This window comes from Rhinopithecus bieti, unplaced genomic scaffold (genome assembly GCF_001698545.2).
Source record: "Rhinopithecus bieti isolate Rb0 unplaced genomic scaffold, ASM169854v2 scaffold_429, whole genome shotgun sequence".
NCBI lineage: Eukaryota > Metazoa > Chordata > Mammalia > Primates > Cercopithecidae > Rhinopithecus > Rhinopithecus bieti.
The window spans coordinates 184,481-197,242 of NW_016803027.1; the positions used below are offsets into that span (position 1 = coordinate 184,481).

Consider the following 12,762-nt stretch of genomic DNA (forward strand, 5'->3'; position numbering starts at 1 on the left):
CTTTCCATGTTTAGTGCTTCCTTCAGGAGCTCTTGTAAAGCAGCCTGGTGGTGACAAAATCTCTCAGCATTTGTTTGTCTGTAAAGGATTTTATTTCTCCTTCACTTATGAAGCTTAGTTTGACTGGATATAAAATTCTGGTTAAAAATTCTTTCCTTTAAGAATGTTGAATATTGGCCCCCACTCTCTTCTGGCTTGGAGAGTTTCTGCTGAGAGATCTGCTGTTAGTCTGATGGGTTTCCCTTTGTGGGTAACATGAGCTTTCTCTCTGGCTGCCCTTAACTTTTTTCCTTCACTTCAACTTTGGTGAGTCTGACAATTATGTGTCTTAGAGTTACTCTTCTCAAGGAGTATCTTTGTGGTGTTCTCTGTATTTCCTGAATTTGAATGTTGGCCTGCCTTGCTAGGTTGGGGAAGTTCTCCTGGATAATATCCTGAACAGTGTTTTCCAACTCGGTTCCATTCTCCCCGTCACTTTCAGGTACAACAATCAGAAGTAGATCTGGTCTTTTCACATAGTCTCATATTTCTTGGAGGCTTTGTTCATTTCTGTTTATTCTTTTTTCTCTAAACTTCTTTTCTCGCTTCATTTTATTCATTTGATCTTCAATCACTGATACGCTTTCTTCCACTTGATTGAATCAGCTACTGAAGCTTGTGCATGTGCATGTATCACGTAGTTCTTGTGCCATGGTTTTCAGCTCCATCAGGTCATTTAAGGTCTTCTCCAAACTGTTTATTCTAGTTGGCCATTCGTCTAATCTTTTTTCAAGGTTTTTAGCTTCTTGCGATGGGTTTGAACATCCTCCTTTAGCTCAGAGAAGTTTGTTATTACTGATCATCTGAAGCCTTCTTCTCTCAACTCGTCAAAGTCATTCTCCATCCAGCTTTGTTCCATTGCTGGTGAGGAGCTGCGTTCCTTTGGAGGAGAAGAGGCACTCTGATTTTTAGGATTTTCAGCTTTTCTGCTCTGGTTTCTCCCTATCTTTGTGGTTTTATCTCCTTTTGATCTTTGGTGATGGTGACATACAGATGGGGTTTTGGTGTCAGTGTCCTTTCTGTTTGTTAGTTTTCCTTCTAACAGTCAGGACCCTCAGCTGCAGGTCTGTTGGAGTTTGCTCAAGTCCACTCCAGACCCTGTTTGCCTGAGTATCACCAGCGGAGGCTGCAGAACAGCAAATATTGCAGAACAGCAAATGTTGCTGCCTGATCTTTTCTCTGGAAGCTTCATCTCAGAGGGGCACCCAGCTGTATGAGGTGTCAGTCGGCCCCTACTGGGAGGTGTCTCCTTGGGGGTCAGAGACCCACTTGAGGAGGCAGTCTGTCTATTCTCAGATCTCAAACTCCATGCTGGGAGAACCACTACTCACTTCAAAGCTGTCAGACAGGGACGTTTAAGTCTGCAGAAGTTTCTGCTGCCTTTTGTTCAGCTATGCCCTGCCCCAGAGCTGGAGTCTACAGAGGCAGGCAGGCCTCCTTGAGCTGCAGTGGGCTTCACCCAGTTCGAGCTTCCCGGCCACTTTGTTTACCTACTCAAGCCTCAGCAATGGTGGACGCCCCTCCCCCCACCTCACTGCTGCCTTGCAGTTCGATCGCAGACTGCTGTGCTAGCAGTGAGTGAGTCTCCGTGGGCGTGGGACCCTCCTAGCCAGGTGTGAGATACAATCTTCTGGTGCGTCATTTGCTAAGACCATTGGAAAAGTGCAGTATTAGGGTGTGAGTGTCCTGATTTTCCAGGTACCGTCTGTCATGGCTTCCCTTGGCTAGGAAAGGGAATTCCCCAACCCCTTGTGCTTCCCAGGTGAGGCGATGCCCCACTCTGCTCCATGGGCTGCACCCACTGTCCGACAAGCCCCAGTGAGATGAACCTAGTACCTCAGTTGGAAATGCAGAAATCACCCGTCTTCTGCATCACTCACACTGGGAGCTAGAGACTGGAGCTGTTCCTATTCAGTCATCTTGGAACCTCTCTAATCTTTCAAGTAATAGNTGAGTCTCCGTGGGCGTGGGACCCTCCTAGCCAGGTGTGAGATACAATCTTCTGGTGCGTCATTTGCTAAGACCATTGGAAAAGTGCAGTATTAGGGTGTGAGTGTCCTGATTTTCCAGGTACCGTCTGTCATGGCTTCCCTTGGCTAGGAAAGGGAATTCCCCAACCCCTTGTGCTTCCCAGGTGAGGCGATGCCCCACTCTGCTCCATGGGCTGCACCCACTGTCCGACAAGCCCCAGTGAGATGAACCTAGTACCTCAGTTGGAAATGCAGAAATCACCCGTCTTCTGCATCACTCACACTGGGAGCTAGAGACTGGAGCTGTTCCTATTCAGTCATCTTGGAACCTCTCTAATCTTTCAAGTAATAGACTCACTGTTCCTGAGGGTGAGGGTCCCCCAACTCCCATGAGGACCCCCTCTGGCAGCTCCCCAGGAAGCAGGGAAATGGAAACTGTGCTGCAAAGGTCCACAGCAGCACTGCCCGCCATGGCGGCAGACAATTGTTGCCATTTGTAAAGGCACTGGCTGTGCCAGATATGCTTTGGTTTATTGAGGCGCTCTCTGAATAAACAAGCCTCAGATTCCACTGGGTCTTAGTGCTACCAATTGCTCCAAGTTTTAATGTTACAACTATAGGAGTGGAAAGTTTTGGAGCTAATTCATTTTCTTGCCCATTAAGGGAAGAGAGAGGAGGTGTGGCCATTCACTTAATTCAGCAGGTGGAGCCAATGGGCTAGTAAAACATATTTTTTTCATTTTCCCTTTCTTTTCTTTAATTTCCTCCATTTCCTGTTCCTCACATTCACAATCTGAATTTAGTTCTTTACACTCGTCCTCCTCTTCCTCATCTGAATCTACCTCATCATCTATTTGAAATGGCTCAAGAGTTGCTTTTATTAGCGTCCACATTGACCAAATGGAGACTGGAATTTTTAGTCCATCTTTATACACTTCTTTAAAATCTCTGCCAATTCTCTCCCATTCCTCCAACTCCGTAGTCCCTTGTTCTGGGAACCATGGCAAAACTGCTTTACTGCACTAAACAGTGAGTGATAACAAATTCTGAGTACTAACTTTCACTCCCCCTCTTCGTAATAAGTGTCTTAAGACATTTAAATAAGCATAATGGCTGCTTTCACTTTGTCCCATTGTTACCCTGGTTCTTCCAAGCACCCAGTTTTCCCACTGAAATTCTTTTAGATGTCCTTGGGTATCCTTTGACAATGTGTCCTCCATTTTCACATGCTCTAGCATTCCTTCATCGGGATGTTTGTAGCCCCACACTCAGCAGCCAGAAATGTTGGGGTGATCAGACCCAACACCAGGTCGTGGGGGTGACAAAGTCCAGCAGAGTCAAAGGATTAAGAAATAGACAGTTTGAGAGAGAAAGGTGGGACACCAGGGGCCATCACCATCGTGGAGGCTGCAAAGGCCCTGAGCTCTGGGAGCCCAAGCTATTTATCGGTAATCCAGCAAAGAAACAGGTGGTGAGCATGTGGAGGTGGAAAGGACACGTTGCATTAAGCACATGATTTATAGCTGTGATGGTTTAGCATTTATATGGAACATGTTCTGCTACTTGAGATAATGGGAGAAAGAGCCTAGGAAGGCTAGAAGCAAAGAGCCAGCAAGCCTAGATACATTCTAGAGGACATGTCAGACATGCAAGCCCTGCCTCAGTTTCTCCCAACACTCAGCTTTTTCCTAATAATTGTCTTAGCAAAAACTCGGGCTCTGTTCTCCTCAAACCTTCCTTTTAGTTTTCAAAGTGTATTTCAGAAGTAAAATAATATAATTACATTTAAAAGCTGAAAATTGATTATTTTTACCCTAGCAACACTACCTGAGGTACTGTCAAAAGCTCCATCCAGAGGAAGGTCAAGAACAAGGAAATAAAAGAAAAGAACACCTCTGTTTGATAGCAGCATTGTTCACAATAGCCAAGAGGTGGAAGCAACCCAGTGTCCACCATGGATGAATGGATAGGCAAAACATGTCATGTACATACAGCAGCATGTTATTCAGCCTTAAAAAAGAAGAAAACTCTGGGGTGGGTGAAGTGGCTCACATCTGTAATCTCAGCAGTTTGGGAGGCCAAGGCAGGTGGATCAGGAGCTCGAGACCAGTCTGGCCAACATGGTGAAACCCCATCTCTAATAAAAATACAAAAATTAGTTGGGTGTGGTGATGTGCACCTATAGTCTACTCGGGAGGCTGAGGCAGGAGAATGGCTTGAACCCGGGAGGCGGAGGTTACAGTGAGCAGAGATCATGCCACTGCACTCCAGCCTGGATGACAGAGCGAGACTCTGTCTCAAAAAAAAGAGGAAGAGGAAGAGGAAGAGGAAGAGGAAGAAGAAGAAGAAAGAAGAAGAAGAAGAAGAAGAAGAAGAAGAAGAAGAAGAAGAAGAAGAAGAAGAAGAAGAAGAAGAAGAAGAAGAAGAAGAAAAACTGTGACACATACTACATGCTATACCATGGAGGAACGTTGACATGACGTTAAGTGAAATAAGCCAGTCACAAAAAGACAAATACTATATGATTTCTCTTATATGAGATGTCTATAGTAATCAAATTCATAGAGACAGGAAGCATAATGGTCATTGCCAAGGGCTATGGGGAGAGAGGCAGGGAGAGTGGTTGTTTAATGGATAGGAGTTTCAGATTTGTTAAGATGAAAGAGTCCTGGAGAGGGACGGTGGTCGCCACATTGTACAGCAACGTGAATGTGCTGAACACTACTGACTTGTACACTTAAGAATGGTTACGGCTGGGCACGGTGGCTCAAGCCTGTAATCCCAGCACTTTGGGAGGCCGAGATGGGCGGATCACAAGGTCAGGAGATCGAGACCATCCTGGCTAACCCGGTGAAACCCCGTCTCTACCAAAAAATACAAAAAACTAGCCGGGCGAGGTGGCGGGCGCCTATAGCCCCAGCTACTCGGGAGGCTGAGGCAGGAGAATGGTGTGAACCTGAAAGACAGAGCTTGCAGTGAGCTGAGAGCCGGCCACTGCACTCCAGTTTGGGCAACAGAGCGAGACTCCATCTCAAAAAAAAAAAAAAGAATGCTTACAATGGTAAATTTTATGTGTATTTTATCCCAATTAAACAAAATTGTAGCCAAGCGTGGTGGCTCACATCTGTAATCACAGCACTTTGGGAGGCCAAAACAGGTGGATCACTTGAGCCCAGGAGTATGAGACTAACCTGGGCAACATAGTGAGATCCCATCTCTATCACAAAAAAAAAAAAAATTAGCCAGATGTGATGGTACTCACTTGTAGTCCCAGCTATTCAGGGGGCTGAGGCAGAAGAATCATTTGAGACTGGGAAGTTAAGGCTGAAGCAAGCCATGATTGCATCACTGCCCTCTGGCCTGGGTGACAGAGCAAGACCCTGTCTAAAGAAAAAAGGGGGCTGGGAGCGGTGGCTCATGCCTGTAATCCCAGCACTTTGGGAGACTGAGGTGGGTGGATCACCTGAGGTCAGGAGTTCGAGACCAACCTGGCCAAAATGGTGAAACCCCGTTTCTAATAAAAATACAAAAATTAGCCTCGCGTGGTGGCACATGCCTGTAATCCTAGCTACTCAGGAGGCTGAGGCAGGAGAATAGCTTGAACCTTGGAGGTGGAGGTTGCAGTGAGCCTGAGATCCCACCAATGCACTCCAGCCTGGGTGACAAGAAAGAAAAGAAAACAAAACAAAACAAAAGGAAAAGACAGGTCAAAATTTTAAAGCAGCAATATTTAAATATGTAAGTATTCAAGCAATATTCAAATCGTATCTTCCTAAACAAGTTTGAGTAGAAAAGCTCTCCCCACCCCCACTGTCTTCACCCCTACCCCTTAGGGTTTGCTCTGGATAAGGGGAGAGCAAATCTTCATAGTGTCACTTTCTTCTTAATCTGGACTTGTGAGAAAACACAGCTGTGTTTAAGAATATGAACTGCAAATGAAAACCAGCTTTCCAAGCTCCTCCTCATTCTCTGTGTGGTCAGCAAGGCACAGGGTGAGGATTAGGTGGTTTGGAGGGTGCCGATGAGGACTCCAAAATGGCAAACAGGAAGACCCCAGACAGGGTCAGGAAGTGGAGGAAAGTGTAAGTAAAATTCTGCATGGTGAGGTACAAGGAAGAGGGTGATTCTTCCAATCATGTGGGAAAAGTGAGTTTTTTTATGGCAAAGGAACCTTATTTCCAATTATGCTGCTTTAGGAAAATGTTCCTCTTCCTTGACACAGGTTCCCGCTGCACCATCCCAGAGCATTGTTTGTGCATGTGAGCTCTATGTGTGGGCTTCTGCCCAAGGGTTATCCTCGTGGGACTGGGAGACTGTCTGCAAAAGGAAGGGCTGTGACTTCGCTTTGCCCGGTGTGAGAGAGCTAGAAGGTCCCCACCCTGAGGTGTCTGTGCCCACCCTGGACCTCTGTTGGAGCTCCTCGGTGACATTCTAAACTAAAGTTCCGCTCTGGGAAAAGTATTCCTGCACGTTGCTGGGCTCCACTACGGGCTGTTCAGGGTATAGGGACGGAGGCCAGGAGAACGCCCGCCTGTCAGGGAGGGCTGTATGCTTCCCTCACATGGCCCATGGAATCGAAGAGAGCCAAATTCGAAAAACCCAAAGCAAGGCTAAACTTAGTTATGCACATCAGAGAATCTTCACCAAGTATTTGACGTTTTTCCTCCTTTGATTCGGGGAACCATATCTGGTATCCAGTTTAAAGGTACTTTTTATATTGTGGAAATAAATGAAGATGAACCAAATGAAATCAAGCAAAGCCTGTTTATTGAGAGCCTGCTCTAACAAGGGAGTCACACGCCATCGCTTGTATTTTGGAAGAGATGCGAAAGCAGGCAGAGGAGTGGGAAAGCTTCCTAACGGAAGAAAGGGGAGGCTTTACCAAACCCCAGAGCCACAGCTTCTTGACTACCCTGCACTGTCCTCTACTGTCTCTGTCCTCAGGTCCTCTACTGTCTCTGTCCTCAAGTCGTCTTTGTATGAGAGCTGAAACAAGATCGAGGTCACCTTATTTGACCTTATTTTGGGACGTGTGCAAGGAGTGACAGAGTTTTCACTATTGTGTATCTATCCAGGAGCCACTTTGAAAGCTCCACAAGTATTAATTTGGGGATTACTAGCAAGTAAGCAAATTTGCAAATATGGGATTCACAAATAATGAGGGTCAACTGTATTTGTAAGTGACTACTAGGACCTGTTTCATGGTAATCCCTTCCCTCAAGACTGTGGAATGTTTCTTTAGCTTCTTTGATAGTTTATTTATTCATTCAAGTCTTTATTAAATACTTACTATAAGCCGGCCTCTGCTTTAATCTGTGATGAACAAATTAGAGATTAGGGTCCTGCCCTGTGGATTTTATATTAGAGTAAGAAAGACAGTTAGCTAAGTCTAGAGCTCAGGGGGTGAGGCCCAATTTGGAATTATAGATTCACTTGACCAAGGTGAAACCTGGTGTGCCACCTCCTACTTCACATCCCCAGACATACTTCCAGAACATTTCTGTTCTATTCTTGTGTATAAACTCTTCCTTTTGAGCCTCTCTCCATTGATGCATGTCAACTTCTACTTGTCTTTTGTTGATTTTGAGGCCACTTGCCCATGTTACTGGCAGGATATTGAAGAAGAATCATACTGACCTGGTTCTGCTACCTACCAGCTGAGTTACTTTGGTCAAGCTCTTGGACTTCTGAGCCTGTTTTCTAATTTCAGAAGTGGTGATACGATGTGTTAGGCCCTGGTGTGTTGCAAGGAAGAGGCACACACATACCACCTTTGGTGGTGAGGGCCGAATGTTAACTTGGGTGGAAAGTCATCCAAGCAGCCATATTGTCTCTGGCCCTAGTACTTTCAAAACCTCACAGAACATTAATTTAGCAGTATTTAGGATTGGATTTGAGTTCTGAAGACCTATAGTGTGGTTATTTGTTCATATGGCTGTTTTCCATACTAGATCATGAGCTCCATGAGGGCAGGGTCTACAGTTTCATCTTTCTATCCTAGGCATTCAGTTCAGTGCCTGATACATAGTAATAAAGGCACAAATGTTTCAAAAGTTGAGGAATTTTCAACTCTTCCTGAAAGAATAGGAAGATATAAAGGCTTCTCAGAGATGGTATTATTTAAGTTTTTTGTTGTTTTTTTGTTTGTTTGTTTGTTTTGGTTTTTGTTGGAGATGAAGTCTCATTCTGTCACCGAAGATGGAGTGCAATGGCACGATCTCAGCTCACTGCAACCTCCGCCTCCCAGGTTCAAGCAATTCTCCTGCCTCAGCCTCTCAAGTAGCTGAGATTACAGGCATCTGCCACCAGGCCAAGCTATTTTTTGTATTTTTAGCAGAGATGGGGTTTCACCATGTTGGGAAGGCTAGTCTTGAACTACTGACCTCAGGTGATCCACCTACCTTGGCCTCCCAAAGTGCTGGGATTACAGGCATGAGCTAGCATGCCCGGCCTATTTAAGCTGATTCTTCAAGGGTGAGTAGAAATTTTTTCCAGGTGAATAAAACATTGAGACATTATTCCAAGCAGAGACCAGCAGGTGCAAAGACACAGGGATATAGAGATGTTGAAGTTTACCAAACACTGCTAGATGAAGAAAACAAAAAAGAAACAATCAAAATCAAAACTTAAAATTAAAAATCCCATAAAAAAAATTATGAATGGGCTTGGCAAGAAGTCACGTCGCAATTGCGTTAACTATGACCGTAGACACTCAGTAATGGATGGAAGTTTTAGGGAAAAAACATAACATTCTCAGGTTGTTGGCAGAGTATCTAGAACAATTTAGAAATACAGGTATTGAATTCTGGGAATAATTACACTGTAGTGAAATCATTTCCTTGTCTGCGTATGAAGCATGTATGTGTCACACATTGTTCAAGGTGCTGAAAGTCAGACTCTTCTCAAGGAGCTCATGAGCAATCAAGGGAGATAGATGGGTGAGCAACTGATTATCATATGACAAGTGAGGTAATAGAGATATGACTAAAATGCTATCTAAAGAAGAAGAAAGGAATTATTCATAATATATGGAGTGCTGAGGAAAGATTTCAGAAATGAAGCCGGCCGGGCTTGATGGCTCACACTTATAATACCAGCACTTTGGGAGGTGGAAGTGGGAGGATCCAGGAGGATTTAGGAGTTCAAGACCAGCCTGGTCAACAGAGCAAGACCCTGCTATTTCTATATTTGAAAAATAAATAAATATTTTTTAGTGAAGTGTTATTTGAGCACTCTGGAGCACCATACAAATATAGGACAGACTGAAGGAATATATGCAGCTTAATTTAATGTTTTTTGAAATTTTATATTGCAGAAGTAGTACGTATTTACTGTTGTGAAATTAGAAAGAATTGATCGGCAAGGAGGGCGGTCTGCAAAGTACTCCATAGATCTACCATACTGAGACAATGCTTAATGCTTTGATGGATTTATTTATTTTGTACTTTCTATGCATATGCATGTATTGTATACATATGTATGCATAGTTAAATAGAAATNATGAGCTAGCATGCCCGGCCTATTTAAGCTGATTCTTCAAGGGTGAGTAGAAATTTTTTCCAGGTGAATAAAACATTGAGACATTATTCCAAGCAGAGACCAGCAGGTGCAAAGACACAGGGATATAGAGATGTTGAAGTTTACCAAACACTGCTAGATGAAGAAAACAAAAAAGAAACAATCAAAATCAAAACTTAAAATTAAAATCCCATAAAAAAAATTATGAATGGGCTTGGCAAGAAGTCACGTCGCAATTGCGTTAACTATGACCGTAGACACTCAGTAATGGATGGAAGTTTTAGGGAAAAAACATAACATTCTCAGGTTGTTGGCAGAGTATCTAGAACAATTTAGAAATACAGGTATTGAATTCTGGGAATAATTACACTGTAGTGAAATCATTTCCTTGTCTGCGTATGAAGCATGTATGTGTCACACATTGTTCAAGGTGCTGAAAGTCAGACTCTTCTCAAGGAGCTCATGAGCAATCAAGGGAGATAGATGGGTGAGCAACTGATTATCATATGACAAGTGAGGTAATAGAGATATGACTAAAATGCTATCTAAAGAAGAAGAAAGGAATTATTCATAATATATGGAGTGCTGAGGAAAGATTTCAGAAATGAAGCCGGCCGGGCTTGATGGCTCACACTTATAATACCAGCACTTTGGGAGGTGGAAGTGGGAGGATCCAGGAGGATTTAGGAGTTCAAGACCAGCCTGGTCAACAGAGCAAGACCCTGCTATTTCTATATTTGAAAATAAATAAATATTTTTTAGTGAAGTGTTATTTGAGCACTCTGGAGCACCATACAAATATAGGACAGACTGAAGGAATATATGCAGCTTAATTTAATGTTTTTTGAAATTTTATATTGCAGAAGTAGTACGTATTTACTGTTGTGAAATTAGAAAGAATTGATCGGCAAGGAGGGCGGTCTGCAAAGTACTCCATAGATCTACCATACTGAGACAATGCTTAATGCTTTGATGGATTTATTTATTTTGTACTTTCTATGCATATGCATGTATTGTATACATATGTATGCATAGTTAAATAGAAATGGTTCTTCTTGGTGTTCCATTTATCCATTTATTGTTATGAATGTACCCCAAAGAATATGTTTGCTTTGTCCGAGGGAGTCTTTTGCTACATACTGCTGTACATAATGAAAACTAAAAAAGGGGCTAACTTTTCAGCCTCATGACCTTGTGGTGATTCAGAGGCTTCATCAAAGGCAGATTCAGAAATGAACTTGGTGTGTGTAGGTGGTTATGCTTGGCATTTCTGTTTGTAATAGTATGATAGGGATGATTTTAGTAAGATAGGGATGGTATCAGTGTCTGCCAACAGGGAAGTGGTTAAGTAAACTGTGGTACATCCAAATGATGCATACTGTGCAGTTGAAAAAAGAATGAGAAAGACCTCTGTACTCACGTAGAAGAACTCGGATATATTGTGTGTGTGTGTTTAAAAAGAAGAGGAAATGGTATCGTATGTATGGTATGCTACTTTTTGTGTTGAAAGAGAAGAGTAGGGGGGCGGGGGGACGGAGGGACGGAGGGAAAATGGCGGCAGAGGCCAGATATTGGCGCCGCCTCCCCCAATCCCGGAGCCGGCGCAGATGAGGCAGCTCGGCTGGGGCCAGCAGCGCTTTGGAACCCGAGGTGGGGGGACCCTGGCGGTGGGGTCTGGTCCCGCTATATGCCGGCGCCTCGGCTAGAGTGAGTGGCGGCGACGCCTCTTTCCTCCGGCCACCACGTCTCGGCGCAGTTCTGGTTCATCTTGCAATTCTACACGACGGGGTACTTTTAGTGATCAGGAACTTGATGCACAAAGTTTAGATGATGAAGATGACAATATGCATCATGCAGTATACCCTGCTGTTAACAGGTTTTCACCATCACCACGCAATTCACCTCGACCGTCACCCAAGCAGTCACCCAGAAATTCACCTCGTTCACGATCTCCTGCTCGGGGAATAGAATATAGTAGAGTGTCCCCACAGCCTATGATTAGCCGCTTACAGCAACCTCGCCTTTCACTTCAAGGCCATCCCACAGATTTACAGACAAGCAATGTTAAAATGAAGAAAACTAAGACGCAGTCTTCCAAACCTGTCTCGAACATCTAATACACAAGTTGACTCAGTGAAAAGCAGCAGAAGTGACTCAAATTTTCAAGTGCCAAATGGAGGAATACCTCGCATGCAACCTCAGGCTTCAGCCATACCTTCTCCAGGCAAATTCCGTTCCGCTGCAGCACCATCTCCTTTGGCTCTTTGGCAACCAGTGAAAGCATTTAGTAACCATGGCTCTGGTTCTCCTGGTAGCCAAGAAATAACACAGCTCACACAAACCACCTCCTCACCTGGGCCTCCTGTGGTTCAGAACACAGTCTCAGCAAATCCTCCCAGCAATATCAACAGCGCTACTCTAACCAGACCCGCAGGGACAACTACAATGAGAAGTGGCTTGCCCAGACCCAGTGCCCCTTCTGCTGGGGGCATACCAGTGCCTCGCAGCAAACTTGCACAGCCTGTTCGCAGATCCTTGCCAGCTCCTAAAACCTATGGTAGCATGAAAGATGACAGTTGGAAAGATGGCTGTTATTGACCAGCAAAGACAAGAATGCAGAAGTCCACGGCTTCATGGATACCCTTCACCGGGCTAAAAAACAACTTTTATATGCAGACTGTTCAGATAAGACTCTTGGGATTTATAAAATCCCAGCCCTCTCTGTCTTAATTACCACAAACTGACAGAGATCATCAAACAGCACTTTAATGACATTTAACATCAGATGTGTTTGGTAATCATACAATCACTCTCCATAGAATCACTTCTAGTTTTGTTTAATAGAAACTAGGTTGATTTTTTAAAAATATTTGACAGAGGCCACTATCTGGGCAAATACTTAATGGATGCCAAAGAGAAATGCCCATTTGTAAATGAGAAAAATGCCCATTTGTGCACAAGAAAATGGTGAATTCAAGCTATCCAAAACTTCACATTCAACCTAATTTACTGTATAAATAGTATCAATAAATATTTGTGTTAATGAGAAAAAAAACAATTAAAAGCGTTTGGCTGTGGAAGGAGAATAAGACTGTGAATGGGATTTTGCCACATATTTTATAGTTAGATTTTAAAATTTTCTAGACTATGTATTTATACACATGACCCTTTTAAAAATAAGTGAATGAAGGAATGAAGTAGGATTATGAGAAAGAGATAAGAAAAAAGGATCTAA

The 12,762-nt window shown here is 43.7% G+C and overlaps 1 pseudogene; it reads left to right on the forward strand.

Moving 5' to 3' along the window:
* The first annotated feature begins 9,774 nt into the window (after positions 1-9,774).
* On the forward strand, positions 9,775-12,199 carry LOC108532754 (SLAIN motif-containing protein 2 pseudogene; annotated as a pseudogene).
* The last annotated feature ends 563 nt before the right edge of the window (positions 12,200-12,762 follow it).